This window comes from Musca autumnalis, unplaced genomic scaffold (genome assembly GCF_047663935.1).
Source record: "Musca autumnalis isolate F117 unplaced genomic scaffold, ASM4766393v1 scaffold_2, whole genome shotgun sequence".
Lineage (NCBI taxonomy): Eukaryota > Metazoa > Arthropoda > Insecta > Diptera > Muscidae > Musca > Musca autumnalis.
The window spans coordinates 64995761-65005568 of NW_027411755.1; positions in this window are offsets into that span (position 1 = coordinate 64995761).

The window sequence follows — 9808 nt, forward strand, 5'->3', positions numbered from 1 at the left end:
ATTACCACATATTCTTTCGGTAATTACCGAAATTATAAGCATTTTAATTTTACCGACACTTGTCGGTAACTCACAAAATTAGTTTGTGAATCGCACTACTGAACAGATTTCATTACACATTTGTTTTAAAATAGTTGTTTGGTGGATAGAATATACGGAATCGGGAGAATATATGGGAGCTATATCCAAATCTCAACCTATTCTCGTCAAATGCAATGGCTATAGTCCTTTAGTCAAAATTGCGACCATCATAAATTTTAACCCGGATAGGATAATAAATGCGACAAAAGTGCATTAACCGATGGACGGGCACGTATAAATGGACTCAGAATGTGATGCTATGTAGATCATCGAAAGGAACCATTGACCTATTTCGTTTCCTTTTTGGATGTTACATACAAATGCACAAATTGATAATACTTTGCTTCATCAAAAAAGTCATCCCAATGGGCAGTGGGAAAACAAATATGATCGGGAACTTTGTTTCGCAACTATTTCTTAAACTGGGAAAGAAAAGGCAATTCAAAACATATTGCACGATTCATCAGTCTTCGAATCTAAACAAAACCAAATGATAAACTTGCTGATCTCTAAAATTTTATCGTAGTTTGCGTTCGATCACCACAAAAAATATTTTAACTGATATTTTTCCTCATAAACCACTGTTTTGTTTTGACACATTGTGTGCGCAATGTAAAAATAAAGTGGACTTCAATAAGAGCGCTGTTGAAAGATATTGTTTTTTAATTCGTTATAGGGAGGTTATTTTGTGTGGGAAATATAACTTGTGCTTAAAAAAAACTTCTTTATAGAGAAGTATTCGTTATAGGGAAGTTCGTTATATAGAGGTTAAAATAAGTGAGCATGGACTGAAACAACTGTGTTTTCAATATTTCTTCGTTATAGAGAAAAATTCGTTATTGGGAAGTTCGTTATAGAGAAGTTCGCGCCATACTTTTTGGGTCCCCTCGTAATAATACAACATAATGTTCGTCTCATTAGAAAATATAACGTCATCAAAGTACTTTAAAGGGCTTGAAATCTTCTCTGTAGAAAATTCGTTTCCCTATATTTTACGGGGAGAGCAGTGGTTTTTCCTATCCCTTCGTGATAATGCTTTTCTGACTTTTTCACGTAACGCACATATTCCAAAATCGTTTTCAATTATAAAAACCATAATTTGATTCTGGTTTGTGGTCTCTTTTTGATTTCCTAAATTATTTAGTGACGAAAAGTTATATACTCTACATTTCTATATACCAAGAACGCCATAATAATTCTTAATTGCAAACAGAACAACTCAATTAAAAACACAATTTTTAAAAGATCTTTTTCTAACAAAAACTGTATGGGGTTAGTTTTTGACGGAATCGACATCCTCAGATGTAAAAGAAAATCTTGCAATTTTTCTCAAAAATCGACTTCGAAAAATGTTGGGTATTTTGGTTTGAGTCTGTTGACAGCACTCAACACGAGTAATCCTTTGTCTATACACTTCATTTGTCTATGCCCTTACCATAACTTACAGTTCTCCGGACTTTACAGTATGTATTGCATTTTTATTTTCCAGGGCTGTGAGAGGGTTGCGCCATATTTTGTGGGTTCCGTCGTAATAGTGCAACATAATTTTCATCTCATCAGAAAATATAACGTCATCAAAGTACTTTAACGGGCTTGAAATCTTCTTAGTAGAAAATCTGATTCGTTCCTTTATATTTTGCAGGGAGAGAACTTTTTCCTAACCCTTCGTGATGAATAATTGTTATGTAATACTTTTCTGCCTTTTTCACGTAACCGATATACTCCAAAATCGTTTTCAATTACAGAACCAATCTTTGTCTCTGGGTCTATTATTGATTTCATTAATTATTTAGCGATTTCTTCAAATTACAGATTTTGAAATTGAATAGTTATGACTGTACATCTCCATATACGATAAAATTCTTAATTGCAAATAAATCGTGGTAATATGCACAATTTTATTGCACTTTCATTGATTTGCAAACATTTAGTTATTACCAAAAAGTCAGGTCCATACAGTTTTTAGTTGTTGTTATTTCTGGCCGATTTCTGAATTTATTCCCCTAATGTTGTCTTCAACAGCAACTCATTTGTTCAACAAACCCAACATCATTTATTGAAGGAATTTTTGTTTTAATTTTAAATTGAAAATCAAAATTTTTACAAATGCATCGTTTGTAATCATTTTTTCTAACTGGATTTTAACGAATGAAAATCTTTTGTGCGACACCTGTTATTTGAAAACAAAATCAGGATCGGTTTGAATTTTTGCGTAATTGATGTTTATACCATTATCACCAACTGCGACATCTGTTACAATGGAGATAACAAATGTCTTGTCTTTCTATTATTTAGTGGTTTACGATAAAATAAGTGCGCCTAGAAGTAAACTACAAAATTTGAAATTATGTTTGATCTCTTACGGTATCAAGAAGTTATAGCATTGTTAATTTGACACATGTCTTGCAGAGGGCCAACTAAGTGAATAAGTACGTAATAATAATGAAAAATAAGGATTTTTGTTGTTGTTATTTTTTGTGGTTCCAGGACGAATTTTCTAAAACCCGGCCTTATCTCGCACATTTGCATCAACAGTGACCCACTGGTAAAATTTCAAGCTCCTAGCTTCAGCCGTTTTGGCTGGGCGTTGATGATGAGTCAGTCAGTCAGTCACTTATCACCAAGCTCATTTATATATATAGATGTATTAAACTCAGATCTAACAAGTAAGAAATGTCTATAGTCGGACGGAGCCGACCATGGGATACCCTATACCACTATCCCTGGACAATCGCTCTCCACGGAACTTCTTTTCAATGATTGTGAAAATTTAATTATCAAATATCAGAGATGTAATGTATAATACTTATGACCAAAACCAAAAAGTTATCTAGCATGACAAAGACATTTTTGTAGCAGGAAAGGAAAATTTAGTTCACACAAACTAAAATGTAATGAAACCCACTTATGTAGTACTACTACCTCCGTTGTTTAACCGCTACGTTATTGAAATTTTTACCAATTTCGCACAAAAGTTACAGTCCATTTAACCCGCTAAATATTATCTGATCTTCACGTTGGTTTGTACGCTTCTTCATTATAAACTCAAACTTTGTTTAAAATTTTGCGAGTTATTATTTTGACCTACAGAGCCGCTACAAAATTGGTTAAAAATTTGTTTTTGGTCCACTTCATTCCCTGAACATTTCACGATCATCAGCAAAAACTAATCATTTCTATTCTGGCCCGAACCAAACCTCCTTAAAAAATTCGTTACAATCGTTCCATAATTGCGTCCTTAAGCTTGTTTACAATTTTAATGGACGGACACACATCGCTAAATCGCTTTATCTCGTCGAGATATGAATTTTGGCATACCAAATAAGGGGTCTAGGACGAATATTTCGTGGTGTTACATAAACTTTTGGAGAGACAATATGTAGCATGGGATAAAATTGTGGTTCTCTACACCGAACCCATTATATATTAGGCAGTAGGCCCTTTATCTAGCAAACACTTTATTGCAATTTACATCAGAGGAAAGGTCAGTAGTTTTTTTTTCATATGTAGGCTACTTTGCGAAATATATATGTCCTCAAGGAATTAAAATATCGACCAAAAATAAAATTTTTATATTTTTCATACAAAAGTAATGGTCCATTTCACCCGCTAAAGAATATCAGATCATCATTCAAAATTGTAGGCATCTTTTTCGACCTATACTTTTACCCGGTGCAAAATTTCGTGACTATTGATGTATAATTGCGACTTCTAGCGAGTTTATTATTGCACTACAAACAAATAACGGAATATATTAGGCTGTAACTCTGTTATCTGATCATGCACACCAGCATAATTGGCATCAATTGAAAGGTCAAGCGTTTCACTTTCAAGTATATCTCACTTGACCAGAATGTCACTTCCAGGAATTAAAAATTTGCACAATTTTCACACAAAAGTTTTGGTCCATTTAACCCTCTAAATATTATCCGATCGCCATCTCAAATTGCAAGCTTCTCCTTTGGGATATACTCTTACCTTATTTAAAATTACGCGTTGATCGGACTATTATTGAGACCTACAGAGCCGCTAGAAAATTTGATCGGTCCATAATTGCGGCCTGGAGCGTGTTTACAATTTATAATGGACAGACGGACGGACGGACTGACGGACGGACACACATCTCAAAATCGCTTTATCTCGTCGAGATATGAAGATTGGTATACCACATTGGGGGTCTCCGACGAATATTTCGCGGTGTTACATGAATTTTTACCAAAACAAACTTATAATACCCTTTTCCACATTGTGGTATAGGGTATAAAAATCATAAATAACAATACTTGTGTTTCTTATTTTAGTTGCATTGAAAAGGTAAAAGAAAAAGGAAACGCTAACTCGTCTATGGTATCCCTGATTGACTTTATATTATTCATCATAGTTTTGTGTAGTATGTTGTTATCACTAATTTCGGTAAGTGCAAATTTAAAGGAGTAACAACAATTAACAATTTGTTTACTATTCATATTTTCTTTTATTGCAGGTGAAAACCGTTATACAAAAATTCATTATTTTTGGTTACTTATTAATGATGCTAACACAAATTACCCTATTATATTACTTCTCCAATGAAGTGTATTATCAAAGTTTGGAGATCTCACCTGACGTCTACGATATTGATTGATTCAATTACGACATTTAAACTCTAAAAATGCCATGTGCGGTAAGTTTATTATACCCTACACCACTATGTGGGGAGGGTATTATAAGTTGGGTTTGGCCAAAAAGTTTGTAACGCATCGATATAATGGTCGTAGACCCATACTTATATATACCAAAACAAGTGAGCAAAGGCTGTAGTCGGGACGGGACCGACCATGTGACACCCTACACCACTACCCGTGTGCATAAGCTTTGCACTGGTAAACATTTCTTTTAGGGAATATAATCGGACTAATACCAAATATACTATGCCTCTTTCTCTCGGGGACCCCCACAAGTAACCAAAATTCGTGACCATCCGGTCAAAATTGCGACATGTAGCGTGATTGCAAAAAAATTGAAGAATTGGATGTTTTACCAACTAGTGTGGTATCTACCTTGTTTGACCACCTTTGCAATCTACTTTACACCAATGTAAAGGTAATGTTTTCTTCTTCCATTGACAGGCTTTGCCGTTGGAATACCCCTAATAGAAGCCGATATATTAACAAAGAATAAAACTTTGAATTCCAACCCATAAATATTATCCGACTCAACCCCAAAATTGCGTGACTACTCGATCAAAATTCCAACCTGTAGCGTGATTACAAAAAATGGAAAAATTGGATATATTACTGACTTTTGTGATATCTCGGTTGTTTGCCCACTTACGCCAACATACTTTGCACCAATATAAATAAAGGAGATCGTTTCTTCTTTCATTGACGGGCTTTCATTTTGGAATACTCCTACCAGAAGCGGAGATATTTGCATAAGAAAAAAATTTGACTTTTGCCACATAAGCTTTTTGTTTATTCCAACTCCTGAATATTATCCGACCATCACCAAACTTAACAGGCTTCTTCATCTGTGGCACTTGCATCAACTCACAAAAAATTCATGAGGATCCGATCAAAATGGCGACCTGTACCGTAATTACAAAAAAATCGGAAAATGGGATGCATTACCGACTATTGCAATATCTCTGTTGTTTGACCACCTACGACACCTTATAGATGCGGTGATATTAGCCTTGAAATTAAACGTTGATTTTTTTCCAAATAAGTTTTTTGCCCTTCCGACACCTGAATATTATCCAACCATCATCACAATCAATAGGCTTTTTCCCCTCCGGGACCCTCGTCAACACCCAAAATTTGGTGACGATCCACATAGTGGCATCATTAAATTGAACTTTGGTAGAACGAGGGTCTATGTCAACTATCTTGTTCCGGAATTTCCGTGTCCACAGAGAATGGCTGCTGAAAGCTTCAAAATACATGAAATAAAAATGTATTGGCATATATTGGCCTGAAACAATGTCTTCAATTATTATTGAATATAATATTTGCCTTAAAATCTGGTTACAATCGGTTATATCAAAAAAAAAATGCCAAGACATTTTACCCAAAAACTGAAATGTGGCTAAAACCCTCAATGTATTTCAAATCGGAAAGTAACTATTCATAGGATCTATGTCAGAAATTTGTTGCGAGAAATTTTTAAATACTTTATGGCGTTAAAGAAAATAAACCAATAAAGTACCCATACATTTAAAATTGCGATTCATTCTTTTCGTCCTTTTGCATTTTCGACACTTATATTCATTCCCCTCCTCTACATTCGCACCTTATCTTTTTCATTCACTCGTCATTGTATTTGTATGTATGAGTGTCTGAAATCATTCCGTCGTTGTCCTTATGCTCAAGCTGCTCAAAAGGAGATGTTTGGTGTGAGGTAAATAAACATTTCCTTGCTTTAATAGTTGAAGGATATTTATTGTTGTTGGAAAAATAAAATAATAAAATGCCATAAGTTGACCAGAGCAAAAAAGTCTCAATGAATTATTTATATTCAGGCTTATGATTTGGGGGGATTAATGTAAATTATATGACAAGGAAGTGTCTAGACTAAATTGAAAATATTTCGAGGCGCATTCATTTGTTTAGGAGGATTATATATGGTGTAAGAAATGCCCACTAACTGCTAAATATAATCTTGAATAAATGTTTATAGAAGGAAGTCAATTTGCCCAGAAGCGGATTTGAATGATACTAATATTTGACCTTCTTTCCTTTGTTTGTGCGATAAAAATAAAAGGAAATCCAATATTATGCACAAAAAGGTATGGTTCATTAGATGGAATAGCTAAAGGACATTTAGAATTTTTGGTTGAGACACTGATGAAATTGATATAATGATAACAAACAATGTTATTGTAGTATAGTATGATTGAAAGAATTAAGAGAAGCATCTCTAAAGAATAAAATAAAAAAATCTTGTCAACACGAATTCTTCATTCGATTTTTTGCTGTCTAACCCAAATCAGCGAGACGGAAGCAGTCCTTTTTTATCAGTTCTTGTTTTTAAAATAAAATTTAGGAATAAAATGATAAGATTTTTTGAGCTTGAGGTCTGTATTGTTGTTTTTATTTTATTTTTCCCAATATTTCGCAATTGTTAAAATTGCATCTTCAGGGGTATATTAAATACGTAAAAATTAATGTCAAGTTATTCATATAAACTAGCGTAGCTTTACTACCCTTGTCCGTTGTTGATATTGCAGTGCAATTTAAACAATTGCGAAATATTGCAGTGCAATATCAACAACGGACAAGGGTAGTAAAGCTACGCTAGTTTATAAGAATAACTTGACATTAATTTTTACGTATTTAATATACCCCTGAAGATGCAATTTTAACAATTGCGAAATATTGGGAAAAATAAAATAAAAACAACAATACAGACCTCAAGCTCAAAAAATCTTATCATTTTAAAACTAATAGAAAAAAGGTCGAACAAATTCCAAATATTTGAAGTAAAATTTAGGAAGATTTTTACCCAAATTTCCCTACCTTTAGTCACCAAAAATATTTTTTGGGCATTTTTTATAACATGAGTTTGTTAAGAAGATATTATGTGATCGATTCAAACAGTTTTTGTTATATTCATCTTGAATATACGTTCAAAAATATAGACGTGACATCAGGACAAGCCATCGTTATCTTATATTGTATAAGGGATGTTAGAGAAAAACCGCTTCAAAATTTGAAAATAGTTTAGCAATTTGAGTTAAAAACACAAATAAAAATTCAAATAAAACATATGTCATGTTGACCAGTGTAATCAAGTATAAATTAGAATTTATACAATTGAAACAGTGTTACTAACTTAGTTATGGTGGAAAATTAATGCAACTATATGTCGTGTTAAATTAAGGGACCTGTTACTTATTTGAAATTTTATAAATGAACCTGTATGAAATCAGTGTGAAGAAAGTTCAACATTGTTACTATCGTTATTGTGTCACTATAATATGTAGTGGTTTTTATCGTGTATATATGAACATTTTCTATATACTAATGAAGGAATTAATTTTTTATCATACAAACAATATAAGAATGCAGTTAATTACACATTGTAGAAAAGTGTAACAATTAACGATAAAAAACAACAACCAATTAAAGAATAATTCGAGTTAATTAAGGCAAAATACTTGAATAACATAAGCAGACCCCATTAATGTGAAAAATAACCATATCAGGTAACAGAAACATGCTTAAGGATGTTTTCACCTTCAACAACAGCAGCTTTATAGCATGAAAGAAAACATTTATGCTGAAGTGACAAATTTAGCACAGACTTAAGAATATGTTGTGACAGAAGAAGGACGACATTGATATATAAATAATAACAACTTTCCCTCTAAAACATTATGATACGATGAGAATGTTAACACAAAGACAATTATGTACAATCACGAATAAAGCTCTAAAGAAAATGAAACTTATTAACAAATGCAGGTGGTTAAGGTGGTTAAATTATAAGAATTTTTGTATATAATAGCGAAATATATGAGGGAAGGCTAAAAAAATTAAAAAATATTGCATCTCAGGTGTCATAATGAAGAAGTTAATTAAGCAATAAAAACGTTGTTGTTCTTTCCTTGAAGACACTTTTTCCCGCCAAAAAAAATGAAGAAAATGATGTCTAGTATCACAATAAATAATTAGTTTTCAACTCTTCATACTAATTGTTTTTTTTTACTCATTGGACACAATCTGAACCTTTGAAAATATGAAATAAATAAAAAAGTTCAAAAAATTACTATTTCGGGCACGTACCCCCTTGTATACGTCCATGATGGGCACTATAAAAACATGCACCTGTATTGTATATTTTCCACATAAAAAATTTCTAACGTGCGCACTGTGGTCGAAATCACTGATCTAGCGACGCGAAATTAATAACTTGGATATCTTTCTGAAATTTTGCACAAACTCAGTCTGTGTCCGTGGGCAATAATGGACTGAATATGAACAACATCGGCTAATATTTTGGTATAGCCCCCATATAACGGTATCTCCTGATATTCGGTATTTTGAGGATTTAAGCCACCTTTTCCTTCCAAATTAGTTGTAATTTGGTACTTAGGGTTCCTAGTGATCACTAAACCTTTCCACCAAAAATTGTGGACACAGGTCCACGTTTGGGTATAGGCCCCTTTTAAAGTACCTCCCGATTATCAGTATTTTGGGGATATAAAGCTACGTTTTCCGGCCAAATTAGGTGTAATTTGGTATTTAGGGTTCACAAACACAAACAGACACAGACACAAACATCCTCCATCCAAAATTGTGGACATAAGCCTACGTTTTGATATTGTCCCCATATAACGGTACCTGCCAATATTCGGTATTGTTAGGATTTTGTCTACATTTTCAGACCAAATAAGCTGAATTTTGGCATAGGAGGTTCTCGTTTGTCATACATCTTCTCCACCAATTGTGAATTGGGTATTTTGAGGATTTAAGCTATATTTCAAGACCATTTATCAGCAAGATTTGCAGCTATTTGCAGCTATATTGTGGTTATTCGGAATCTAGAAAGTCCAAATTATTTAGTAAAGAAATTGGACTGGACCTTATAGAACCTTTGTAGTTACGCTCCATTCAGCAAAAGTATATTGCACTAAAAACATAAACAAAATTATAATTTTTGAAAATTGGTTGCTATATAACTATGTAACTTCAGGCCCCAAACATTTTTTTTTTTAATTTAACTTACACCCTCCCCTATCAACAAA